At 40.7% G+C, this 27,350-nt stretch overlaps 1 long non-coding RNA gene across 2 annotated transcripts; it reads left to right on the top strand.

Annotated features, from left to right (window-relative positions):
- The first annotated feature begins 1,149 nt into the window (after positions 1-1,149).
- On the top strand, positions 1,150-26,541 carry LOC113973191. 2 transcript variants are annotated; one of them, XR_003536170.1, is made up of 5 exons: positions 1,150-1,297; positions 10,358-10,519; positions 11,469-11,541; positions 14,243-14,246; positions 26,530-26,541. It is a non-coding gene; the product is annotated as an uncharacterized LOC113973191 (long non-coding RNA). The 2 variants fall into 2 exon arrangements; XR_003536169.1 differs by lacking the exons at positions 14,243-14,246; positions 26,530-26,541 and having other exon boundaries at positions 11,469-11,730.
- Positions 26,542-27,350: the final 809 nt, after the last annotated feature.

Raw genomic sequence — 27,350 nt, 5'->3', positions numbered from 1 at the left:
GCCAGCAGTGTTTTCATGGGCAGAAAAGGAGGCTGATTTAAACATGTTTCAAGAAGTGAAAATTAAAGGCATATCATGCTCATATCAAAATCTGAAGAGAAAATGAACATTCTCACAGAAGTCTTACATACCTATGATAATACATGGGCAGTTTTGTTTGGGATTTTGAATGTTGTTTTGAAGTTTTTTTGAGGGGTATGCATCTTCCTTTCCTCATCAGGCCTTTTATTAACACTGCTCTTTACTGTGAATGTCATATGAGCAGACTTTCTGCCTATCCTGGTTAATTTTCACAATGGCTTTGCAAGGCTGAACAAGCATAATTATAGGGCTTTAAAAGCTCCTTTTCAGGTTAGACTTTGGAACAGTGTCAGCCCTAATGTTCACACTGTGAGAAGGAGGTCTAGCTTGGAAATAGTCCCAGGAACACCCACGCCTCAGGCTGATGGGAGTCAGACCTGTTATTTTGGTGCCAATATTGGTCACCTGAGGCACTCTCTGCAGTAGTTTAAAACAATAAATTACTTTCTTAGTGCTATGCTGCAGTGATCATCTTAAAAGAATGAGAGAACTTAGTGGAACACCAAGTGATAATCCAGTCTATTATAACAAAATAGCCTGAAAGAAAATCATGACTTTGGGGATGGATCGGAATTCTTCTCATGAAATGACTTATGACCATAGCTAGAACACCCAGCTTGGTATCCTATTAAGTTTTGTTCACTGCAAAATTCCCAGATCCTTGAATTTTTGAATTAGTATTGTATGTTATAACTAAATTTCACTGCTATTCAGGATTCTGGGACAGTATGGACTCTTTGCTAGAGGAAAATTATTTTCTTCTGGACCCTTCTGCTTTTGAACAACTTAGAACTCATGGTTCTGTTTTCCTAAAGAATTTGTGTTTATCCATGGGAATAAAGTACAAGTTATACTTTCTAAGCAAAGCTTTATATTCTTCCCAGCTATAAAAACAACTTGTTTGTTAATAACCTGAATTATGGAAGGAAGAAGAACATGAAAATGAGATTCTTGGTCTGGTTACAAGGTCTTTGTTTATAAACTCACTGGGTATTTTGATTTTAATTGTTAGCAATGTGGATGCTATTTGATGTAAATAAGTATGTGTTTATTTTGTTTTATAGTATGCCCTATACTGACAATTAGAAAAAGCTGTGCTAAAATTAAAAATGGAGGAAAGGACCTTGATCCTCACATAGCAGTGTTGAAGTTAGAGCTGTTAGTAACAAATCAAATAAAACCCATGCTGCCAAGAGAAGAGAGTATGCTCATCTTGGTAAGTTGAACTGCACCTATTCATTGTTTGATGCCAACTTTACTATTCATCCTATGCCTACATACAAGAATTACCAGTGTATATACATCCACTAGCACTAACTAAATTTTATTATCTGTGAAGCTGGTCTGTTTATCTGTGTGAGCCAGGCCAGGACTCTGGTTTTTGCTCAACAGTTTCAAAAACAGGAAGCAACAGATAATTCTGATTGTTTCTGTAGATCAAAGTTCTTTTTCAAGAATAAAGTGAAGAATGTCTGTAATTTTTGCAGATTATACCTTCTGTTGTACTCTGCAAGGAATATTTTTCTATTATTGCTACAGAAAAAAGTAGATTATTAGACTACAGATGCCTGAATTGCTTCAAAACCCCAAGTCTGTTGTCTTGCATGTTTAAGTATCTTACAAATGTTTGTTATTTAGGTTTTTTTTCTTTGAAAAAAAATTTCAAGTGGAGGAGATAAACAACAGGAAGAATGTTGACGAGGTATTCATGAACTAATCTGCCTGGAGAGCTTTGAATTACTGCTTCTTGACAAAGTTAAAGCCTTTCAAATACTGAACAGTCTAGGGAAGTAATTCTGCAGTGATTTTAAACTTGCTGCTCTTTTTTTTTCTTTTTTACCATTTTCTGATATTGATTAGATATGATTAGATATGATTATTCTAATATCGATTGCTGAGATGCAGTAAATGGACCTAAATATTTCAGTACCTGGTTAATACCTTGGCCCCTGGGATGGTGTCTTACACCCAGCCTGCACTCTAAGGAGGTGATGTATTGTCAGGACTGGGTGTGAGAGGGGAAGTGAGAAGGTCTGCTTTCTGTTCCTCACTCTGTCACTGAGCTGTTGGGTGAACTTAGAGGAGTTGTTTAATTTCCTTGTGCTTGTGAGAAATTCAGGGGAAAATCTTGTGTGTTAGAGGCATGTAATACCCATTTAATATTTGTGCAAACAAATTTGTCCAGAGCTGTCATCTGCTTGCATCTGCAGCACCTAAAGAGTTTTCTGCTGGAAACTGGGACTGGGTATGTTTAATGCTATTGTTGATACTCTCAATTTGTGTAAGCAAAATCTTTGCAAGGAACAATAGCTGCAACTGCTCTTATGGGATCAGCGAGTCCTATCACAGCTATTTAATACTATATACATAACAGTTTAGGGAAAACAGTTAAAAATGTAGTAATCTGAAATGAGAGTGGGATTTAAACTTGTAGCTCAGAATCTTGTGTTCTAGATGTGGCTTTGATGCTAACAATCAGGCAACTCTCTTGAAAGTGCAAAGGGATCCCAAGGATCCCTGTGATTCAGGAATTTGGTTTGACCTCTCTTGTAAAAGATGGTGTCTGAGCATCCCCTACTATTCTTTTGATGTGGCTGATCAGAAGAGAGCCCCATATACAGAACAAATTACCCTCTTCCCTCCCCAACCCCATGCCTGTTTTCTCAGCTGACACTCGACCAGACCTGAACCTGTGTAGCTTGTGAGCTTTGGAGGGATAAAAGGACAAATAACGCTGTAGGGAGAGGAAGCAGGTCAGACTTTTTTAACTCTAACATTGCTGTTACTTTACTGGTTTTAAAATCTTAACCTAATGTAAGAAGAGTAAATCATTGTAGAACTGAGGCAAAAGAAGGGATTTACAGCCCAAGGTGACTCACATGCAAACAAACCACAAGGAACTTCAGCACAAAGTCTACCAAAGAGATCTATAGTCTATTTCCAAGGAATGGGAGGTTTATTTTTTTGTTATGCAGTTCCTATGGCCATTTGACTTGATCAAAATCAAATCACGTAACAGTAACAACTCAAGAGATAGGTCACTGGTGAAGAAAACACTGGAGAAAATGAATGCTTTCACAAGAGTGATGCATCTTCTCCATCTTCTGCCTCCCAACTAAGCACACTCGTTAATCTGCTTAGATGATCAAAAACAAGAGAAGACAGACAATTGCAGCCCTTCCCAAACCCAGAGAAAAAGGGGGTGGGAGGAAAAAAAAAAATCCCAAGTCACCATGAATGACAACCCAAGCAAAAAGCCAACATTTTTGCTTCTGGCAGTGAGGCAGGTTTTGTGAGCTTTTCCCCTTCCCTTGGCCTTAAACTAAACAAATAAATTAGTGCATTAACCAGCCTTCTTAACAAGGACTAGGAAGGTGTTGGCTGTAATAATATCCCCCCTTCACCTAGAGCAGAGGTTCTATTCTGTTTCCTTTCACATATAAGGCAAAGGTCAGCTATTGAGAGTGGCTTGTCGTTGCTACTGTGAGTGTGTGTCCCTCTATTACTGGCTACTACTCTTTCAGTCCCAAATGTTTTTTTTTTTTTTTTTTAAACCTTCGGGAACCCGAGCTTATTGGGAGAGAAAATATATCAAAAAGAAGGAATCCACAAACAAGGTTGAAAGCACAAATAAAGATGGAGAGAGAAATGGAAAGGGGAGGAGAAAAAAGGAGGGGGGGATCAGTCCAATTTTCTTTGGAGACGTACGGCATTGTTGGTGCTGTCTGGCAGTGTTCCAGGGCTTCAATTGAAAGTGAATTTCTTTTATTGAATTCCATCCAGAGATATCATAACCTCAAAAGGCTACTATTACCCAGAGGGTTTCAGATGAAACCATCTGAGCGTGACTTTTGAAATGCAAGAAGTCACAATTGTCATTTGACAACATGGGACCTGTCAAGGCCCCTCTTTCCAGACAGAGAAGTCGTTTACGTAATCCTTCCACCCACCCTATTGAGGTGAAAATGGTTCCATTGCAGGCCTTTTTACCTCAGCAGGTGCAGAGTCTAAATAAGGACAACAACAACAACAACAGCAGCAACAACAACAACAACAATAATAATAATAATAATAGCAGCCCTGGTGAACTCCACAAAAACATCCTGTGCCTTGGCAAGCAAACGGTATTTAAACACCAGCTTTTTGAATGTGCATTGGAAGGCAGTGAAAGACCTGTAGGTTTCAATGAAGCAGGTTACTCCTCCTGTGGTGATAATCATAATAACCCAGAAATGGAACAGTAAGTCAAAGACCAAGGTATTGGAGAAAGAGATTAAAGAAAATGCAGCCACAAACCTCAGCTTTCCCTGACGATGGTAAGATTGAAAACTCAGCTGCAGCTGGCAGGAATCACTGTCACATACCTTTGCCCTTCAGTGGATGAGGTGACGTGACTGTGAAAGCTTGAGGATGAGTGGCATCCTTCCTTTGGGCCCTGGAGGGCAACAGGTCATTGGGAGTCTTACTGGAGATATCTGAAGTTAATTGCTAGTTTGGCAATTTTGACTGGTCTCCACAGATGTTATGATAGTGTCTGTGCATCCGTATTTTCTTTTGGCCGGAGATAGGCTCTCTATGTGTAGAGCCCAAGGTGGAGTTGTAGTGATAATCCCATACTTACTAGGAGGTTTTGATGTGAGAGGAATCAATGTATGGGATGTATAGTGCATGTCCTTTATGGAGGAAAAAAGGAACTAGCAAAAAATCAACGGTTGTGTTTAGATACAGGCTCCACTCACAGACTGTCTGTCAAGAGGGCAAAGAAGTCTGCAGTGAAAAGGGGAGGAAGTCATAAAGCATGCAGTAGGCAGGCTGCATAAAACATTTGGGGGAGGCAAATGGAAATAAATTTGACGAAGATCTGGTTAGAAGAAAAATACACAGAAGTGGCATGTGGGAGAAACTGATTGAAAACCCAAATGGACGACAGCGTTTTTCTTGTGTATGGACACAACACAGCGAGCTTGGAGGGGTTGGGGGAGCTCTGGTTGACAGTGATGCAGCAGTGGACAAGCTGGTTCAGAAATCTCTTGGGACCAGTTTGAAGCTGGTGACCAAATAAGTCAAACACACTATGTGGGTGAGAAGGTAAATGTCACTTATGATTCACTGCTCAGCAAAATCCCAAGTGGAGCTGAAAATACCTTTGAAAAATGCCTTCAGTATCATGCCTTTCTAGGAGAAAAAAAAAAAAGGTAGGAAAAAGGAGAGTAAATGAAACATTTGTCTTACATTTGTCTTCAAGCAGGAGAGACAAGGTGTAGGTGTGATAGTGATCAGTTTGAATTCCTCAATACACCCACGAGTACTTACTTGTAAGTTTTGTGTAACAGAGTGTGAGATCAAGGGGAGAAGTTTAGTTGATGAACACTTGATGGAACAAAGTGTTTGAGACCACATGTAGAACAGCCTGGTGAGTGTCAGATGAGTGTAGATATGTGGTGGAATAATGAATCTTGTGTGGAAAACAACATTAAGTCTTAGAGGATGATAACATCCTGAAGTCCTCAAAAGTCAAAATCTTTTTTTTTTACATGCAAGGCAGAAAACAAACTGAGGAGTAACTTTACTAGGTAGGGAGTATCTGAAGGAGAAGATGGTACAAAGAAGAGCATGAGTATATTTACCTGTCGGTAGAGACCCTTTAATTGTAGAACTACTGTGTATTGAAATGTATTCTTGATATAAAGCTTTAAAGTGTACTCCTTGAAAATTTTAGTGTGAAGGAAATTGTGCTGGCAAACCAGCAAGTGGAAGATAAAAAGCAAGCAATACTCTGGTTATTTGCCAAATTAAAAGGAGATATTTGGAAAAGAACATCTGAGATTTGGGAAATCTAATGAGACTTTTCCTATAAGGTAAAAAAAAAAATTAAAGGAAATTATAAAAATGACATGCTCTGAGGACCTGTTGGCAGACCTCTCCTCAGCATTGTATTCTCTCTCTAGACACTGATAATTTATCAGTCTGCTTGGGACTGGCCCTCTACTCCAAGTCATTCAGAAGCATCAAACAGAAAACATGGGAGAATGCTATGCAGGAAAAAAATGCCCTTGAGCAGTTGCAGATTACTGATGGTAAAATGCCCCTATATCTTAGGAGTCCATTAAGGACTTTTGGAACAAAGCCTTTTTTAAGACTATTGCAGACAAAGAACTGATGTCTGCTCTCTGTAACTAGAGCAGTGCAAAGGCTGGGACAGAACTGCACAGTGAGAGGCTTCCTGGGAGAGAAAGCTTATATTTCATAATGCTGAGTAGGTTTTTGAATTCTAAGTGGAGAAACATATTGATGAGCCCTCTAACAGCGCTGTAGTAAACTCTGCAAAATCCAGTTCTGTTGGAAGTCAATCAGTATACAAGATACAATAGCATATGGAGCAGATGTTGGAGTTCTGCTGCAAGAAGAATACTAATTCTGGATACGTGCCTGATCCAGATGTCCTTTCATAAAAACAAGAGTTTGCAGCTATCATCTTGGAAGCCATAGTAAATCCATAAACATAACATGCAACAACTGCAGAAATGTATTTGTGGCAAATTTGTGAGGCATTGTTGCTCTTTTACTCCACCTTTGAGTGAGCATAATTTTGTTGATCATATCTTTTCTTCTGTCAGGAGAGGAGATCAGGACATTGCTATTCTCTTCTAATTAATGAAAACAGTTGTATCACAATTGCAGTGAACTATAAGAGCTGGGTAATGAAAGTGTTCTTAGAAATCTGAGGGTGAATTTGTGAAAAAGAGAGCTATTAACAAAGTCTACCTGTCCCTCAAGGAGGAAAAATATTATTTTTCAGTGGCAATTTGGAATATGAAGATCCATGGTTTTATTTTTGGGAAGTATCTCCTCATCAGCAATAGGAAAAGGTATCATGACAGAGAATGAGTCAACTTATTTTAGTGACTGGTACAAGTTTGCTGCTGTGGGCTGGGTGCCTGAAGGTGTTAGGCATAAAAGTCCCACTGAGGTTCTCTCTCTCTTATCTTCATACACTAAGAGTTGTTGGAATTCATAAATACACTATTTATTTGTGGTGTACTTCCTCACCCTCCCCCCATACATTATGTCAGGCTGTTGCAATCAAACATGATCTGTGAACATATTTCTGAACAAAAGGATTCCCGGCAGAAGTAAAGTGGTATTTTTCTATTGTGTTAATTATTATCAGGATACTAATTTATATATTTTCCAGGCCAATATATGCGATGTGTAATCTGTCAGTGGTGTCGTAGTTGAAAACTGAAATGTCATGAGGCACTGCAGGAGTTCAGGTGAACTCAAATAAGTATATCTACCTTGAAACTGAATAATTTTGTTTTGATTATCCTAAAAGAAAGGAATGATAATTTCTTGAATGCAAATTGTATTTTTTTTCAGAAAATACTTGTTTCACTTGAAGCACTTTTCCACTTAGAAAATTCCAACCCACATGAATGCAACATGATTAAATCTTGGACTCACTCTTAATAAAGCTAATAGTGTTTCTTGTGATTTTATTTTACCAGATGATCCAAAATAACATCTGTAGCATCTCACCAGGTGTTTGCTGTAGTTCTAGCTACTAGCAGTTATACTCTAGTTCGAGTGCTCTCTGCAGGAAGTGCTTGAAAACAGGAAGGAAGAAACTAAGTATGGGGCAGGTCACTAATTGGAATGAACCTGGCTGCTTATTTCTTGTCTGACAGGGCTGGCATGGAAATGTCTGTGAAGCCTCTTGATTGATCAGTCATGGCTAAATGAGTGTAACTGTTCCTGGTGGCAGCGGTGGATTTGTGTGATGCAGTTCTCCCCTTCAGATTTTAGAAAACCATTTATACCCAGAGGTGAGAATGAAACTCTTAATTTTGGAACTTTTAAAATTAAGGAAGAACACACTGATTGGTGACTATCCCTACAAATATTTCGTCAGTGCTCCTGTGTGTTTCTTGATACCTCCCCATGCAATTTTGAGGTAGTTTGTGCACAGAAACACTCTCCTATATTGCAGGATAAAATGCTTTAATGTCACTGCATTGAGAACAGCAGGTATTTTTTCCACCGTGTTGATTCTGCATAAACTCCTGTTTAGTAAAATATCTTGCAGGACGAAAGGAAATACATGGGAGATTCCCACATTTCTGAGTGAATCTAGTTAGGTAATTAACTTTCTGAGCAAAGAGTTCAGAGACCTGGTAGAGGAAATATAATTTGAAACTGATGGTTTTGCTTATACAAGAATCTCTCTTTTGCTGCAATAGAGGGATTTACTCACCCTTGGGAATTAACACAGCAGGTGTCAGCCTTCAAAAGTGAGAGAGGACTGGAGGACTGATGCTTTGAAATACTGGTACTTAATTTTTTTTCAGTTGGAATTAGGTTGAGCTGATGTATTTTGATCTATGTCAGAGCCTTTTTGCTATAAATGGTTGGGTTGCAGCAAAACGTAAAGGAGGGAGGTAAATCTCAAGGCCAGTATTGTGCTGGTACCCTTTCTGTGTTCTAAGAGAGATATCCTGGTCCTGTCTTAGCAAAATTATAAAGTGGTTTCACTAGTTCCTTTTCATCACCACTGAGCTTCAATACAACAGGGAAATGTGTTTTCGGTTCTGATTTTTTAGTTTTTCTTTCAAAAAATAGAGAGCAACACATCTATACACCTGCTATCAAAAAAAGTGCGTGAAAGTGCAGTGACAAAGGATATCTGAAAATGTTGTGTTAATTCTTCTTGTCTGGTGGAAATTCATATTGAGGCAATCTTCAGGTAAAACAATTCAGTGGGAAGGGTGGTCCTCAGAATGAGAAGGGCACTCTTAAAGCCAGGCCTGCATGAGCCATCAGATAGAACCAGGAGACACGGCTTCGCACTGAGTAACACATGTTGAGATCTGAGAAAACAGGACTCACATGGAGTTTCATGGCAGCAGGTTACTCAGCTCATTTGATCATAATTCAAGCCATTTGTGTAACTAATGATGCTCTCAGATGTTTGGCAGAATAAACTAATCAGCCGTTTAACAGCAGCACAGCTTCTTTGTGGCTCGACACGGATCCGAGGGATTCTGCTGCAGCCGAAGACGCGGCTCCTCTCTCTGCCCGTGCATTTTCCTTGGCTGTGTGGTTCAGTAACCTTTCAGCAGACCTATCTATATAACAAGTAGTTCAACAGGAAGAAAGGACGTGCTTGGGAAAAGGCATTCTTGATCAATTGCTGCACATCTGGTTTAAAGTCTCTCTGGTGAGGCAGTGCACCGAGTCAGCATGTGTTCTGCTAGTTCTGAAACGGTGTGAATCGAACAGGCTCATGGATGAATGACCCCTTGTGTGGTTTGCAGGTTTTGTAAGTCTCTCATGCTAATCCAAGGCCACTTCAGGTTAAACAATCACACAGAAGTTGCCTGAAAGATGAACCTGATGATATAGTCATAGTAGATGGTTTTCAGTTTTTATATTTCAATCTCTCTTCTATTTTTTTTTCCTTAGGGGAGGACTGATGAGACCTACTTGCCCTTAATAGTATGGTATTATAGCCCAGATCCTTTGCTGTTATTAGAAGGTGCAGCTCTATCGATGTCAGTGCAGCTGCACCAGTTCGTATTAGTAAGGAATATTGTACCTGATGCATTTATAAACCAGATTTCTTCCTGTACTTAGAGAAGAGCTAAGCCTCTGAAACTATCTCTAAAGGTGAAAACCCTCCAATTTTGTAAGGACCACAATCCTATCAATAAACCACTGAGCAGGTTGAAGGAAGCTCAGGAAAATAGCCATTATAAAGAAGTTTTGTTTGCTTTTTAGCATCCATGTTGTAGGTCCCTGAAAACAGTATTTACAGTAACGCTGATACTCACCAGAACTGCAAAACCATCATATCAGTGCTGTGCAAGTCCACATGTTGTAACAATGTGTTACCTTGTCCCTGGAACAAAACCACAGGTACAGTTATGACAACTTCGGATGAGAGGAAGATTGCTTTAAAGAGGAACAATTATCTGGGTGACTAATTCACCAAGAAAGCAAATCTGTCCTTTTATGGGATGGGTTTTCTTAGTTTCTAGTTTTAAAAGCTTCATTTAAGTTTTGGTGCGATATATTTGGTACAAAAAGAGGAGTGTGTTTCCAATAGAATTAATATCCTTGAGGGTTTCTTTCTGACTGCTGTTTATGCTGAAAACAGAAGCTAGGATTATTTATTTATCCTTTTGTTTGGTCTCTGATACACTTGTTGAGGGATAGTTGCCTGAAGAACCCAGGTATAGTTTGCATACTAATAATTTCTTGTAATTGATCTTTTCAGCTTTCTTCATGCACTGTGGAAGGTTGTCAGCTGCTTCTTTGAAGTTAACTAATGATCATGCAAGCTGTGAATCTGCAGTGGGAGCCAGGATCTCCGTGGTGCTGTAGCAGCACAGCTTCCACGTGCTGTCTCTCTCCTGTTATCTTGTGTAGTGTTATTCAGGTGAGCTTGGAGGCAGAAAGCTTTAATTGCCATATTTATCTTGGGGGTCAGGCCAGTGCAAAGATATTCCCCAAAATGGAGGAAAAACCAAAACAGTAGTTTTTTGTCCTTTCTGTCAAAAGCTGGCATATTTGCCACACAACAGGCTGGTGTTCCTCTATGTAATTTGCGCTGAGAGGCGTATAAAGTCCAAAATTTGGCATAGCATCCTTTTTCTGGCTTGAATATTCACGGCCATGTTCATGTAGCTGAAAACTTCATACAGGAGGGGCTGTACTGGCTTCTGTGAGAATCTTTCTGTTGACCTGGCTGGAGCTTTAGATTGACTTTTAGACTCAGCCTGTACAGCCTGTACTCATTGTACAGGATGAGTCTTTTTTTCTTGTTTCCCTTCCCCTCACTCTGCCAGTATTTGTCTCCAATAAAACCTCATGTGCCAGCTTTTGAATAGATCATCCTGTCTTTATTTCTTCTTTATTTTTCCTTTTTATCTCTATTTCTTTGCTCTTGTCTGTAAGTACTACAGCAGAGCTCTTTTCTCTGCTCTAGTCACCCTTAACCCATAAAATAAACTACTTTTAAAAGGGCGGGGAAGAAACAATAATAGATGGTCTAATAAAAGATACTGTCTCTCCCTACAAGCCTTTTTTCACTTCAAAACAATACAGCACTGTGATAAAATAAACTGCTGTTGCCATATGTTTTGCTGAAGAATCCCTCCCCCTTTCCCAAGAGGTGACAGAGTCATGGTAATGTTGAATTTGGTATAACTGAAGGCTGACCTTTAGAGCTCTTAGTTTGGAAAATGATCATTCTGGGATGTTCCTGTAAGTATTCTTTACTGACAGCCAAGACAATTTCAGTGAGAGAGGAGTGAAAATATATATATACGGTTATTTTACTCACGTCATCAACAAAACACTGTTGTGGTCTTGCTTGCTTTTCCCAGGTCCTTTATTCATCTGGAATAGATCTTGCTGAGGCAGAGAGAGGCTGTGGGAGGATGTTTGAGAGGAAAAGGAGTTGTGTGGTTTCCTCATCACTCTTGCTGTTAAGCTGAAGCTGCGTTTGCATCTGGTTCATACTTAATGTGTCACTACCACCGTGTGAGAGCAGCACCTCCATGGCAGATGATTTGGGTTCTAGAGCCAGCTTGGCATAGCACATTTCTTTCCTTTTTTCCCCCCCTCTTTCTAAGAATAAACTTCAGGCTGGGAAAACAGTGTTTTGTTTAGTTTTGTTTTGTTTTTAATTTTATTTTTAGTTGTGTATTCATAGCAGGTAAGAAATCCATTTATCAATCACAGTAGGAACAAGGCTTGCAATTTTAATATCTGTTAGCAGCCAAGGTATGCTCTCTGCCTTTGTCAGTCAGTGTTTATCTAGACTTGTTAACATGTATTGAATTCCTGTTTTCTATTGCATCTCAGCTCTGAGGTATTAAATAACACTTGATTAAAAGCATATTTTCAGAGGGAATACTTTCTAAATCAATAAGCTACCTGGGAACATTGGTTACTTTTAATCATAGTTCATCCTTACATGTATTGGGCTACCACTGAAGGTCAGCAAAAACATCTGTAAACTCTCTAGGCCAGAGTTTAACACAGTGCTCTCTCCTGATGTGTCTAGCACAGGTGTCTTTGTGTGGCCAGCAGTCTAGCACCACCATGTAAGCTCTGTTCTACCTGCTAATACTATACTTATATTGGCTGTCACCATGCTGAAACAAAGCCCAGACCTTTGTGGTCCCAGGTACCTCTGCCTGTGACACTTGAGGCCAGATTTTTCCAAGGACCTCTGTACTTACTGCCAGGCCTGAGCTGCTGGGAAATTTGAACCTGCCAGCTGGGCTTCCTGGGTTCCCCCTTCTCAACACTGGTAAGGAGAACACACTGGTAGAGAATATGGGAAAAAAACCCCTTATATACTGAAGGATAATGGTGGATGAAGGGTTAATTTTCATAGTACTGTAAGTCTTGAGTCTTAAAAAAGTCTTGTAATGCCAGGAGAAGGATTTAAATTGTGAAAAAAAATTTTACTCTGATTTTTAACAGTCATTTGCATGTTGCTATTTGCTTTTCACAGACTCCTGTTTTTGTTAGTTAGACATTTGGGGCTGGGGAGTATCATCTATGACAATAGAACTGTCCAGTAGTGTCTTGTGAAAACTGTTACATGTCTAAGCTTGAATACTGTTTTCCTGTTCTTCCTTCTGCAGATCTGAAAGAAAGATTTATTTTTTTTTTCCTTAGGAAATGGGCTTTTTTTCAGGGCAAAATTGTATCCATTCTTCAACTACTGCGGGAATCCTACTAGCTGCCTCCCTTGCCTAGTTGTACTACCTTAACCCTGATGATAGATTTGAAGCTGTACAAGCCTCTGGCATCGATGCAGTCAGTTCTTAAAAAGTCATATTGTATGAGGGTCACTATTCTCGAAAGGGAATGAGAACAATCCATTTTCATGTAAGAAACAAAAAAACTCACGCGTGTCTTTGAATAGTTGTTAGATATTTACTAAATAGTCTATCACAGCTAATCTGAAGTGTTTTCATACCACATCCATCAAACCTTACTGCCAAATGTGGAATAGAAACTATGAGAAAAAAACCCCTACAAACAACTAGATTTGGAAAAAACAAGGGTCACCAAGAATATGATCATTTGGGCTTTCTTCCTTCTCCCTGTAATTAGCCAATTTGTTACTTTTGCTTCCTTTTTTCCTCCTTAGTTAGTACATTTTTTCCTTTCTGCACTGGGATTTTCTTCCTTTCTTCCAGTGTGATACTGCTGACACTGGCCTGTGGTGATTCTGGGCTTTTCTGGCACTGTTCACTGAGATAAAAAGCGACAGCCCGGGAGCCCCCTCGTGTGCTCCAGAGCTTTCAGCCTGTAGCACAGAGCAGTATATCAAACACCAGCAGGCCAACCCCTTTTTGTTGCATTAGCCAGTCAAGCATTTTGTGCTGCTGAATGTCATCTTATTTAACATTTTGTTAAACAACTTCTAAAGGCCTTAACAATATGACAGATGGGCCATTGAATGGATGCTTTAATGGCTAAGCATTAGTTTGCTTTGGTTTGATAGTGTTTATTGTTAGTTAAGTACTGTTTAAATAAATCAATCTTTCCCCTCTCTCTTTTACAATGCAGACACATTCAAGAGAGGGTTTTATTCTTCTTGTGGTGGGTGTGTGTTTCATTCTGTCATGCAGACATGATATATGGTGGTCTCATTCCCAGTCAGTCTCTGCCTCATAGGATATGACTCCAAGGTCTAGGTCATGTCTGTAAAGGTTAAGGCATGTCTTGAGGATTCTGCCTAGAGGATACTAGAGCTACTAAGAAGATAACCTATGGCAAAGTATAATTTGGAATTGCATTTTTTGGTAACCTTCTTTCATGATACAACCTTCCTTGCAATCTGTCCTGCCTCTGAACTTAATTTCTTAACCCTTTAAGCCTGACTGTTGTTACAGAGTCCATGTGAAGGTGACGTTCCTTCCAAAGGCAAGAAATCCAAATAATACTGCAGAGCTATGGCTATTTTGCAGCTTGCAGAAGTAATTAAGTTGCTGATTTTGCTTTAGCAAAGAGCCTGCACAAGCAATAGATGTTTTCAAGTTTTGGAGAGGAGTCATCAAGGCAGGAAATGTAAGCAGTGTGCCTCCACCTCTTTTTCTAACAACACATGTTAATGTCAAATACCTGTCAGGATTAGTCGGGTGCTTGAGTACCAATATGGGCAGTCTGTTTCCAGAATCTAGGAAAAAAAGATGCAAGAGATTAACCTAAGAGTCAGAGATTTAGTGTGGCTATTGATATTTAGCTTGTTTTGGATTTCTGGGGAATACTAAGCTGACTGTAGCATTCCAAAATATATAAAGCCTTTATTTATTCCTGAGAAAACTGTGAATTTTTGTCTTTGGTCAAAAAATTGGTCTGTGATGGTCGTTACAAGTGCAGTTTTACAGGAGCAGGTAACACCTCTGGTGTTTTGACCAAATTCTAGTTCCAGTAAACACATCTTGCCTGTCTCTTATTCCCTTCACTGTCTCCAATGACACGTTTATTCTTCGTTTCATCGATCACTCATCATTTCATTCTTCATTTACATCCATAATTGGGGAAGGAAATACAGGTCTGTTTCTGAGGCAGTGGCCTTAGGTGATGCCATTTGCCCATAATTTTGGAGCATCAGCTCCTCATTGGGCAAGTGAGAGCCAATTTACATATTTGGTTTGTGAGGCAGGGTATCTGGCTTATTAAGTGTCTACACCATTTGTATTTTAATGGTGTCCTGGTCTCACTTCAACCATTGAGGCATTTTTGAGAGACAAATGGCAGTAATACATTTGTTCTCATTAATTTGCCAACTGGCTTTTTTTTCCCCTTTCCTTTTTTTTTTTTTTTTAAATAACTCCATCCTCCAAACTTTCAAAACAGTGATCTGAAATAACAAAGTGTTACAGATGAGGTCTTCTGATTATTGCCCTTTAAAGCTTTTTTCACATGGCCAGGCTTCACAAAAACCCATTTTACTCAAAGAAATTAGGTTTCTGGTTAGCAGGAGCCCTAAATAGACATGAATTACAGGAACGTCCTTTGAAACCCCACACAGTACTTGTTTCATTAAATCCCATGAAGCGACCTTAATTTAGTGAAACACTGGATAGGTTGTTCTTTTAACCTATTAGCACTTTGGCCAGTCCCATAAACCATATTCATGGATGATTCCATCAAGAAGGACAACAGTGGGATTAATATTATTTCAGGATACAGTAAATGCCACAATGATGAAGCTGTTTAAGATCTGGTGCTCACTGTGTCACACTGAATGCATTGACATTTACTCTGCTATCACTTCATTTCCAATATTCCTTCCAAATCAGCCGATGCTAATGTTTCAGTGTGTGTGCAGAATACAATTCCATCAGGGCTAGGGACGAGGAGAAATGAGCTTACAGCAAGTGCCTTCTCCCCTGTTCCCTCTGCCCCCTCCCTCCCTACTCCCATCCCAGGATGGCAAATGGCTTATTTGTTGTGGCTTTGTGCATAGCTGGGAAAGAGCAAGCACAGAGGTGGAAATGTGACAAAATCAGGGCTTTGTGCTGTCTGTGGTCAGGTACATGTGCTGGTTCAACTGCAAGTTTCTTGGCCCAAGAGCGGAGGGGTAGAGCCCATTTACCCACAGAAGGGAGCATGGAAAAGAATCAGCTTTTTTCCCACAGGACAAGGATGCCACCCACTCCCTCACCTTGCCTCCTACATATGATGATGTCTTCTGTAAAGGCAACAAATTCTGCCTAGTTACAGACCCCTTCACCACTGTGCTTGAACTCTTGAAGTCTTTAATATCTTTCCTCCTCAGCAGCTCTGAAGAGTCAGCAGAGGGCCTTATCCCCTTTTGCAAGATGAGGACTCAAAGGGGATTTCAGCTGTAGTTCAGTGGAGAGATGTCACTGTTCTAGTGATATCCCTATGGGAGCCAAACTGCTCTGACTCAACCCATGTAGGAGCCTCTCTTTCTACGCTGACAAAAAAACAGGATCCCAAATTGCCTCATGGGTGTTTGCATGGGAAACCAGCTACAGGAGAGGGGTTTGAATGCAAGTTTTCCGAGTCTCAGTCTATCCAAGTGCATTCCTTGATGTGTCTGAGAGGAAAAAAAGCAAGAGGAGCTGGAAGAGAGCTTGGTGTGGTACATGACTGATGTGGCTGCTGTCAGCCACGCTGTGTGGCATCAGAGGGTCTTCTCAAGTTCATCTGGCATATTTTCTTGCAGTGCAGGGCAGAAGATTACCCAGTTGGCTTCATTAATCACTACCATTCTGGCCAACTGTGGGAAGCAGGAAAGATCTGGGACTTCCATATGCCAAAATTTCTGGAGGCTGGGAGAACGCAGTAGGGAACTAGTTACGCACTGGTCTCATTTTTGTATTCTTCAGTAGGCTTTCTCTGTTGGCCACTACTGGAGGTGGTGGGAGTTGGTTGTTTGCTCTGACTTGGGATTGTGGGATCATTCTTGTGCTGAGGAATGACCAAAGAAACTCCTCCTCCAGTGAAGAAAATGAGCATCATGAGCAGAAAACAAGGAGTTGAGGAGAACTGGGGCAGGTGTTGGAGACTTTGGACTTGTTGGAAGTGGAGGACGACTGTTGGTTAAGCAGGTCTACCTGGATTTGGGTTTAGATGATTGTAAACTGGGTGGCAGTGAAGGAAAAGTGTTGCTTTCAGGCTTTTTTCCTTCCCTACCCCTCTTCCTTTTTGCTTTGCAGAGTTTGTGTTGGTCTGGGTTACAAGGCAGCTGATGAGTATCCCTTTGCCTGTGTGGTATATGAATTCACTAATGCAGAGCAACAGTATGCACAACAGAAGAGGAAGCACCTGCTTTGGGATTTTAAAGACATCAGGGGCTTCTCATGGGCACAAGGGTTTGTGGACAGCTATCACCAAGTATTTTTCTGAGCAGCTCTTCTATTGAGTCAAATCTCACTGCAAAAGCAAACAGAGAATGCGGAGATTTTCACTCAGTCAGTTTGGTCTCTTCTGGGCAATCCAGCTACAGACCAGAACAGATTTTGAAGGATTCCACTTGGTTTTCCCTTGTGTGAAAATCATGGACATAAGATAAAAAATACACGGAAAGAGATACAAGTCTTTTTGGTTTAGGTTAGGCAAACCATTATGGAGGAGCTGAGGAAAGGCAATACTTGTACTTGCATAAATAAGAAGTGTGCTGGGCTGTGCTCTGTGTGGTGGAAATTAACATGTCTACCTGGGTAATCTTTCTTTTGACTGGTTATTTTTCATGATTCAGTAAAGGTAACTGGATAGTTGACTGCATTTTACTTGCAGTTACAACAAGTATAAACCCCCTCATGAGTCCATTTTTGAGTATCTTTGACAGTAACTCAGTCTTCCCTTGAATATTTTCTAGAGGTTCAGAGACAGGTGTGTTTTAATCATATTGCATTAATCCTCTGATTTTACTGGAACAGCGTTGGATCAGGTTAGATAAATATCTGAGCTGCTGGGACAAAAAGCTGTCAAGGATGGTTTAAATGTATTTTTACTGCATTTCAAGGCACAAACATGGAGTAACTTAAGCATTATACTTCCGTAATTTTATGAAGGAAAAGGTGTGCTAAACCCACAGGTCACTGCTGGGCCTTGTTGAAGCCTCCTGGCAAATGAGTTTACCCCTCAAGGCTTGCTGATGAGAAGGGAAGGTCTGTTGGGTCACCCACCTGTTCTGGCCTTTTAGTGCCTAGGGAGTAGAGGTGATATGTACAAACTTGCTTGGAACTGGACCTGGGGAGGGACCGCAGGCAGTGGCAGAACATGGTCTGGGTTGAAATCTCCACAAGCAGATGATGGCACACAGTGTATTGAAAACTTCAGCCCTGTTTTTATAGGGTGTCAGCCAGAATCCTCTGTCAGAATTTGTGTAATTTTATGGTATCACCAAAGAAACTAAATACTAATATCCTATGACTGATGCTGCTGACACCTTTGTATTCCATTTGGAAAAACATGGCATACTGCATTTGGAAGGCTTCCATCACATCCTGAGAACTCAAGAAAATCAGATGCCATTAACAGAAAGTACTAAAATTATAAATTATAAACCCAGACAGACCCTTTCTTCATAGAATAGAAATCTACCATTGAAATATATTGAACTGTATTGGCCCTCAGTACTTCAATAAAGGGTTTTATCCCCTTTTCACAAAAGGAAGCTATTCAGCTAACCAGAGAGAATGAATAGATTTCAGAGTCCACATAAACAGAAATCTATGAATTTGCCCTGCATTTTACCACAGTGTTTGGAGTCCTGTAAGCTCTGTTTCTCTCTATTACAGTTGATCTTTGCAGTACAGGTCTTAAAAGGTTGCATTACAGCTATTTTGGAAAGGAAGCTGGTGTTTAATTTGCTGGTTGTGGCGGGAGTCCGTAGAAGGATTTTGGTGGGGGAGTGGTGAAGAAAAGGCATTTCAGGCCTAGGTCCTGGAGAGAAGCCAGAAGATAGATAAGGTGACCTCTCTTGACCCTGATGTCTGTGATGCTGTGCTTGTACTAGGCTTTGAGCTCTCTTGCAGGGTACCAGAACTTCTAAGCTATTGTTAAGCTGGGAGCTGAAACATGATTCTTGTGCCAAAACTCTGCCTCTGTCCCATTTTGCAGGGGTCTGGGTGCTGAAAGATGACACACACGCATAATTTAAGATATCTGATTTCAAAGTGGAGAAATTATATTAGACTGCATGAAAAACATTTCCCTGTGATGGTTTCATAGCCTTTCTTGCTGAGAGCATGGGAATGCTTCAAAACAAAAATATACTTTGAAAAGATGGTTTGCATCATCAGTATTTCTTGTTAGGAATTCTCAGGAATATCCCAGCTGTAAGTGCTGACAGATCTAATCCTCCTTGTTTTATACGAGCAGAGGAAATCATTGTAGTTCTACTAGACCATGGAGGCCTCACGATATGACTGAAATTCAGGTGTCTGCAGGGGACTTTTAATAAACCTGGTCCTGGCAGTGAAGTTTGCCTGTGGCTTTGGGCCCTTTACTTAATCCCTCTGACTCAGTTTCCTCATCCTCAAGGAAAACCTCGGAATACCCTCTGTGAATGCCATTAGCAAAATCAACAGTTACCCACAGTTATTTCCTTGTTTAAGTACAGGAAGATGGTCAGACCTTTGAACCACCACCATGTGGTTCTTTTTTACAGGTTTTTCAGCTTTCAACTCCTGCCTTTCCCAACACATTTAGTATTGAAAGCTCTGCTGTGTCCTTTGCTGTGCAAGATTTTCACCTTTACCTACAGTGTTTTTGATTTATTGCAACATCAAATGATCCAGTGTACTTCAATCATCTGCCATATTTTCTGTGTTATCAGCTCAACTTTGAGTTATTTAATATGAACAGTTTGCTGGATGCTTAGTGATTTTGTGAAAACCTTGTGATAATTGACAGGAACAGGATCATCCTCGTAAAGGTGCCTGAAATTTGTTGGTAAAACAAAAGGAGTAAATTTTCTGAGAGCCAGACCAGCCATGGTTACACTTACTGTTAGCAGCCAGCAGTATGGGACATCCGTTCCATATCTTTAGTGTGTGACTGCAAAATTTCAATACCTGATTTCAAGAGAACTTCTAAAATAGAAAGGCAGCAGGAGGAAAGGATTTGTTTCATCTTGAAAGGATGGGCCTTGGAGAACAACTTGGGGTTTTTTTTTATTTTTTATAAAAATAGCATTGTACTATGCTACTTTTAATGGAATCTTGCAAGCTTGACCATTTTATGAACACATGTTATAAAGAATTTATTGGCTTTTAGTTCCATATTGTGTTCACTACACAATATTTGCATTGCATTACTGCAGTATTAGATTCCGCAGTGACCTATTAATCCAAAATTGAGGTTAGGACAGCCTTTTTATAAAATAAACAATAGCTTAATCAGTTGGAAGTGTCACGAAAATTCAGTGGGGTAAAGGGAAGTAATTTTTTCAAAGTCCAGAAGTCCCTACTTGAGTGTCAGCATCTAACATTAGTTCCTTCCTTTAAGTGCCTGAGTCACACAGCCCTGTCAAATGACTCCGTGGGCACTTTTATAAGGGCACTCCAACACTGAGGTGCTGAAAAATAGTTTGAAATCAAAACAAAAGTCTTTGGTGTCTTTTCAAGAGCTTGAAAGGCAGCCAGGGACTTTTCAGCGAAGCAGCATGTTACTGTATTAACACCAGAAAAATAATAGTGTTGACTGCAACAGGGAAGTCTGTGCAGGGCATGCTCCAGAGGCCAGCTCTTGTCCAACAAGGGTGTTAGACATCTTACAAAGTTGATACGCTTTCTTTTCTGGGAATATACTAATTTCTATTAATTTTTGCTGATTTCTGCTGGATAAAATTACTTTTCTTCTTCCTCTCTTGCTAACACAAACTTTACTCTGCATGAGATCATTGGCTTGTGACAGGTACTCACAAAACTACAGTGAGCATTGTTGGTAGCTGTGCCTCTGTCAGCCTCCTCACCAACAGGCTTCCTTCATGGATTGTAGGACAATGCTGGATCAGCTAAAGAGGATTACAAAAGACAGGCAATCAAATTGCAGCTTGGCAGTACTGTAAAGTACAACAATTTGCCTGTGTCCCTTACAAAGGGTGAGGTACCTCTGCACTGCCTGTGTCTTGAGGCAAAAGAAAGAGAAGAAATGCTGCATCTGGCAGAAATTTGCTTTTGGGTAGAGAATCTCCAAGTGCTTGCTCTTACCCTGGAATCAGTCCTCATGCTTGTTCAGAGCAATTGAGAAAGACTCCTGCTAATTTTGGGGGGCTTATGTGCAAAGCAGTTATAATGCAGTTGACCACAATGAGAAACAGTTGAGCATTCTGCAAGTACCTGACCTGTGTTTTCCAATAATTTTGTTACCGGTGTGTAGACACTGCATTTTTGGTTTAGGTCTTGGCAATTTTATTCTTCTTAAACTTGACTCCAGTTGTCATGGCGAGGACCACTGATGCCAATGTGGTTCTTAGCCTGAGTAAGAACTGCTTGAAAGACCTCTTTTACAATGCCAAACCAAAGTCCTTGTTTTCAAGAGGTCAGCTGACCCCATCGTCTCACTCCTCTTAACCAGTAGCCCCACTGGCTGTCCTGGATCTCTTTCTGGTTTCCAACCACGCTCTGTCAAACTCAGTCCATACATTCTGCTGATTACATCATGTTTAGCTGCAGAGGTGCATCCCCCTAGAATGGGAATGGTTTGTTTTACGGAGAGGAAACAGGATGATTTCCTGTGTGAGACACTCCGAGGATTAATGGGTCTGTCAAGATCTGCAATCAGCGGCTTAGCAGGGCTGACACATGAAAGGACCGCGGTGCCACGTGAACCACCTTCGGGCTTGAAACCATTTCTGTAGTTCAGTCCCAGAGAGCTGAATGTACATGAACTCAGAATTCAATTACTTCCTCTTCAGCCCCAGCAGAGGTCCATTTGCATGCCAGGAGAGACCATTGCTGAGCAAGAACATAACGCTGCCCTCGTGGGGAAAGACACACATCTGTCCTCCAAAGCCTGCATGCTTGGCTGGAAAACTTCAAAGGTTGTTGTTTACTACACGAAGAACCTGTAGTTCTCACCGGTATGTCACACAATATTTTTGAAAGCTCTTCTCATACTTTCTCAAGACTTGGGAGCAGATCCTGGTCCCGCATGGACTGATGGAAGAAACTGCTTTTCAGTAGTCTAGAAACAATCCCTGGGGAATTATCAGGGTGAAAGGACAAAGGGTAAAGCAGGATGGATGATTTGAGTTCTCTGTTTTTCAGAAAGCAACCTCTTGGGGGTCAAACCTTTACTTAGGCACAGTTTCTTATTACTAGTCCTTGGATGGAGGAGAAAAAAAAATCCCAAAGAAAAATGATCTACAGATAGATAATAATCTTTCTTGCAATGACCACATGTCTTTCACTTTACCAGTTGGAGGAAAAACTGTGGACTGCCTTTATAACATTGAAGGAGATTAATAATGTCTCTGTCATGCTTTTGGCCACAGCATGTAGTGAGCAGAGATAGGGGTGGTTTATTTTGCAGCTATAACTCCACTGCAGGTTGCAGGGAAGGGAGGGATGCCCTGCTTCTGAATTTTGCCCTAAAATTGCTGTATGTCTGACTTGTCCAGCATGTTAAGCTGAAGCAAAAGCCTTTCAGTGAAAAGAAATCTTTGACATATTTTGAATGTTTAGTGGTGTTTCATTTAAACAGTCTCCTTCCTGTGTTTCTTTTGCTTGATGAATTCCATTTTGTGCATCTTTCTTGGTCTCCATGCCTGGATGAAAGCTCAGCCTGCTTGTCTCTGTAGGGAGACTTGCCAGGAAAGCCTGTAAGCCAGTGATGTGTACAGTGCAACTCCAGTTTGGGTATTTTTTTCCCTAGTGGCATTGAAAAACTGAAGGGAACTGTCACAGTGAAACCTACCTGGGCTGGTCCTTCCAATATGGGATGTGATTTACCCTGTCAGCCCCAGAGGTTTACAACCCATCTTTTGACTGCAGGTAGCTCCTATGGCTTTCAGTAGGAATTACCCATAGCACACAACAGGACCTCAAAAAGTTGTTGTTAATCACTTGGCCACAAACATCTTAAATGAAACCACAGTCCAGCTGTAAAGGTTTCCGTTTTCCTGAGATGGGCTAGTGAATCTGAAAGGTGCTGCCTTGGATCTGTTTTTCTTTTGGCTCTCCTTTCACCCTGAGTTTTATTTGTATTTCCCCCTGTGGTGCTGACAGGATAATAATATTGTAACATTGTCACATCTGGTTAGGGAGAGGGGCAGGAGGAGGAGGAAATGAGGAACTCTCCTCTGAACTAACCTCAAGTCTACTCTATAAACAAATGAACACAGGAAACTCTGCAGTGAGTGGGCCACAGCCTCCCCCCAGCTGCAGGGGGATTGTACCTTGCCTTTTTTGCGCACCCAGTGATCTCATTAACTTCAGTGAACTCCAGAGACCCTGGTACATGAAGATTCAGAAAGTCAGTGCTAATGAAACCTTTCATCTACTGTCTTTTTTCCCCCTGAAGTCAGTGGGAGACTTGAATGCTTGAGAATGTCTATTCATTTTTGAACATTGGGGTAGTTACCTTTTCTAATCTCTCAGGTCACTCATTTGTACCCCTGCAGGTTCCCAGGACCCCTCTAGACGACCTCTGGAACTGGGGCTCTCAGTCTAAAATAAGCAAGGTGGGACAACAGTAATAATTTATTTTTATTTTGTTTAAACAAAATAAAAAAAATCTATGAGCAATGACAAAATTCTCAAGAGTGATCACTAATTATTATTTGCCATGTGTTAAATCAACATTGAAAATAAGACAGAAGCTCCCAAACTGCCAAAACCAAGCCTCAAGTTTTGTGGTAAGTGCCCAGACATAATAAATGGGATATCCTTTGCTTTCAATGTTGCAAAAAAGACATCAGAGTAAAAAAGTTTTTTATTCCTGCAATAAAAATGGATAAACAAAAAGTATCAGAACCCCTTTTCCCACTCATTCTTAGGACTCAAAAACTATTGCCTGCTTGTACGACCCTTTCTGCTCTGCAGTTGGGTAAAACCCTTCCATGAACTGCAGAGTGATTCCAAGCCTATTTTTGGCCCCACTAATCTTGAAAATGCGGCTTCATGACACGGAGCCCGAGCTGGCTCACCAGATCTGTGCTCCTGTTGGCAGCTTGGGTTCAGTCCCTCTGAGCTCTGTTGCCAGGCTCCCGTTTAGTCAGGTAGCAGATCAGGCTGTGTGATGTTAGCAGCAAGTTTCCCTATCTAAAAAGCTCTTCATCTTCTTGATGGATTTTTTGGTGTGTGCATGTGTATTCATAAGTGTGAGTGCAGCAGATATGCTCTCTCCTTTTCTCCCCCCTCCCCTCTCCAACCCCCAGCTCCCTTTCTGCTGTGTTTGGGAACCCCTTTATGGCAGCTCCTTTGTCTTTGCAGATGTAGTAGGGTTATGCAGCAAGATGAAATGCCTCTGCTGTCAGGGAGCCAGCCCAGCTGGGTAGCATCAGGTTACTGATGGCATGAAAATGCGCTGCTTATATCATCCTCAGGCTGAAGAATTGCATTCAGGTGTTACACACCAGTTTTGAATAAATATGGAGTCACATTGGGAAAGATCTGTAAAGCATCTGGTATTCACCCCTCTCCTGTGTTTTCTTCTTGGTTTTCTTTTTTTTTTCTATGTTTGTTTTTGTTTTGTTGAGAGGCTAAATTGTATGCTCTGAGTCTGAGAAGAGGAAGAGAGGGTTTTTCTCTTCTTCCAATACTTTTATTCCCTTGTTTTCTAAGGAGGACTCCATCCATAGCGCCAGCAGAGTGGAACTGTACTGACAAGACACAAAGGTACTTATGAGTCTCTGTTGAACCTCTTCTGGGCAAACCAAGTACTTGGCCTGGGTCTCTACTGAGTCCTGAGGATGGAGCTATCCTAGGATGTGTTAGTGGGGACTGAAAGGAGAGCAGAATATGAGAAGGAATGTTGTAGGGACAAAAGATTTCTGCCTACGCTTCTGCTACTGAAGATTAATGAAGATCCAGGGAATCTGAAGAGTTATGAGCCTTTTTTCAGAAGGAAGGAAACCTGCCTCCTTTGTACAGAAATTTGCAGAAATTCACAAATGTAATACTGGGGGATTGGTCCTGCATTTCATTCCTTCTAGGTTTTTTTTCTTTCCATGTTCAGAAAAATTTATTTTTTTTTTCCCCATTCAGATTCTTTCTGCCAGAACATGCACTACAAATTATGTAGTTTAAAGCAGCAACCAAACCAATATATCAATTCAGGAGATAAGATTCTGTACACAAAGAGCTTTTTAGAACATAGAAAGCCAGTTCAGCCTCCAGCATCAAGGAGGCTGAGGCTCATCTGTACTCTAAGACATGCTCCTGGGTGAAAGTCAGTGAGTAATATAATATGATGGTAAGTGGGCCTCCAGCTCTGAACAGAGGAACTCCTGTGACTTCTTTTGACAGTTGGAGAGGTGAGTTGTCTGCTAGATTCTTTGACTAAGGGATGGTATATTCCCTGGGAGGACCAGAGACCTTAAGGGTTTAGATTGAAAAAACTATATGAAAATCAGGATAGTATTTCCAGTGTTACTGTGCACTAGGTAAAGATTGTGATAATCCTGACGCAGAATCACACCTGTGGAGCTATGGCTGGTCTTGGGAGATCACTGATACTTCTCAAGTCTGAGCCATTAGGGAGTTTTTTTGCATGTAATACAGTATAGTCACTAAAGCTGGGGAGTAAATGATGAATACTACTGGAAGTTGGGGGTGCTGAGGCTGTTTTACTGCCCTCACTAGCCAGTGGGGTGTGGACTATTACCCTGACAGCTAAGATAGAAACAGTCAGATCCAGCAATGTCTTCTGACAACTGTGGTAGGAATTATGTGAGCCACTGACTAAGTGGTGAGGCACAATTACTGACAGCATAACATACAATCAGAATGTATAAACTGGTTTTGGCTGTGACTTTTGTATCTTCCATGTTCCTGGGGAAATCTTTCCTTTTAGGTTTGCTTTTTAGCTGGGGGAATATTTTTACACGCTTAATTTCTTTTAAAAGTCTGACTGCTCAGGGTGTACTTTGCCTCCTTGCTGTTGGCGCAGCGCTGATCCCGAATGCCAAGAGCAAAGACATTAAATATTATATTTGCTAAACAAAACTGACACATTCTTACTTTCACACGAGGAAGCAGCGGCACTTCCCGTGCTCCTGAGAGTTAAAAATGATCCATTTTATTGAACGATATAATGACAGCACTAGCTGAGCAAAGCAGTAATTATTATCTCTAGGAGACCCAGGAGAACAGTTTTTTAAAAAGGAAAATAGTGTTTTTCATGTATTTCTTTAAATTCTGATAGCAGCAGTTCAGGATTTGTCAGGCATAACTAAAAATAGGAATTGCAGCCAGACGGGTTTCAGGGGACAGACTGGGGAGGCCTATTGGAGTCAATGGGGTGGGAAACAGCCCAGGGTTTGTCTGTCCATTGTGATGCCTTGAGGTCCATCTGGTTTTTTTGATTTTTCTAACTTTTATAAGTTTTATAAGTAGTTGTATGGCAGAAGTAAATTTAGAAGCAGTAGCACTTATTCCCTTACCCTTAGCATAGTAACTACAACCCTCTTACCCTGATTCCCCATATCAATATCCCCTGAATTCCATTAGGAAATATTTAGTCTCTTGTCAAGGTAGGCCTATTCTGTTTAGAAAACATTTGTACTTTGGCCTAAACTGCATAGTACAGTCAAGGACTGGGTGACTATGTGCCCCCTGTACCCTGAAGAAGATGAAGAATGATGAAGAAGGGGTCTCAGAGACCCCAGCCCCAATTCCCAAGGGGCGTGACTGAACGTGGACCAGAGCAAAAGCCAGAGGGTGGGAGAACCTCGGATTGGACAGGTACTATCATAAATTGTAACATCTGTAACAGAGGAGCACACGTGCGCGTCTTGTAACTTTATGCCTAGGCACAAATTAAAATCCTTTCCTTATCTCACCTCTGAATCTAAATTGTCTCAGTTTTTTTCTCCCTGAATTTTCTTTTAATCATCAATTGGCTCCACTGCACTGTGAAACCTGGCAGTGCTCAGCACATGTATGATGAAAATCAAATAGAAGGGACTGTGTTTAACTTGTATTCAGGCTCTTTGAAGTGGGGGTAGGCAGTCAGGCAGACTCCATTTTTTTCCCCTTGACTTTCCACGAAGGCAGGTGGTCTGACTCCTGCCCACTTTCAGTCTGTCTATATGACAATGTAATATGTGAAGTTAGAAAGTTAAAGAGAAGCTGAGATGCTTAAAACTTCTTGGAGTGTGTACTGGTTTACATCAGGAGGTACGAAGATATGTAAGTTTGTTGCAAGGAGTAATCTTCAATATTTTGTGATGTTTACATAGTAGCAAGTAAAGGCAAAATACCCACAGCCACGAGAGTAGAAAAGGCCATTCAGCTCTTTTCTTGTAACTGTAAGCAAACAAAATAAAAAACCCAAGCTATGATAAGGTCAGGAGACTTGAGTTCATCCTTTATCTCAGAGGTACTGCTGCATATCTGAGGTTTTCTTCTTTTTTACTACATTGTGAGCATCCTCAGGGATGGTATTGAATGTGGGACAGGACAGCACTGTGCAAAACTCCACTCATTAAGTGGTCATCCTACACAGCTGCCTGTGCAATCTTTCTTGATGTAAATATCACAAATATATTTACTACATAAATACTAAGTTTGGTATTTTTCTGGGAACCCACAGTG

The sequence above is a fragment of the Neopelma chrysocephalum genome, unplaced genomic scaffold (assembly GCF_003984885.1).
Source record: "Neopelma chrysocephalum unplaced genomic scaffold, ASM398488v2 Primary Assembly neopelma1_99, whole genome shotgun sequence".
In the NCBI taxonomy this organism is placed as follows: Eukaryota; Metazoa; Chordata; class Aves; order Passeriformes; family Pipridae; genus Neopelma; species Neopelma chrysocephalum.
Note: the sequence above shows the minus strand (reverse complement) of the source record. Positions and strands in the feature narration are given on the sequence as shown.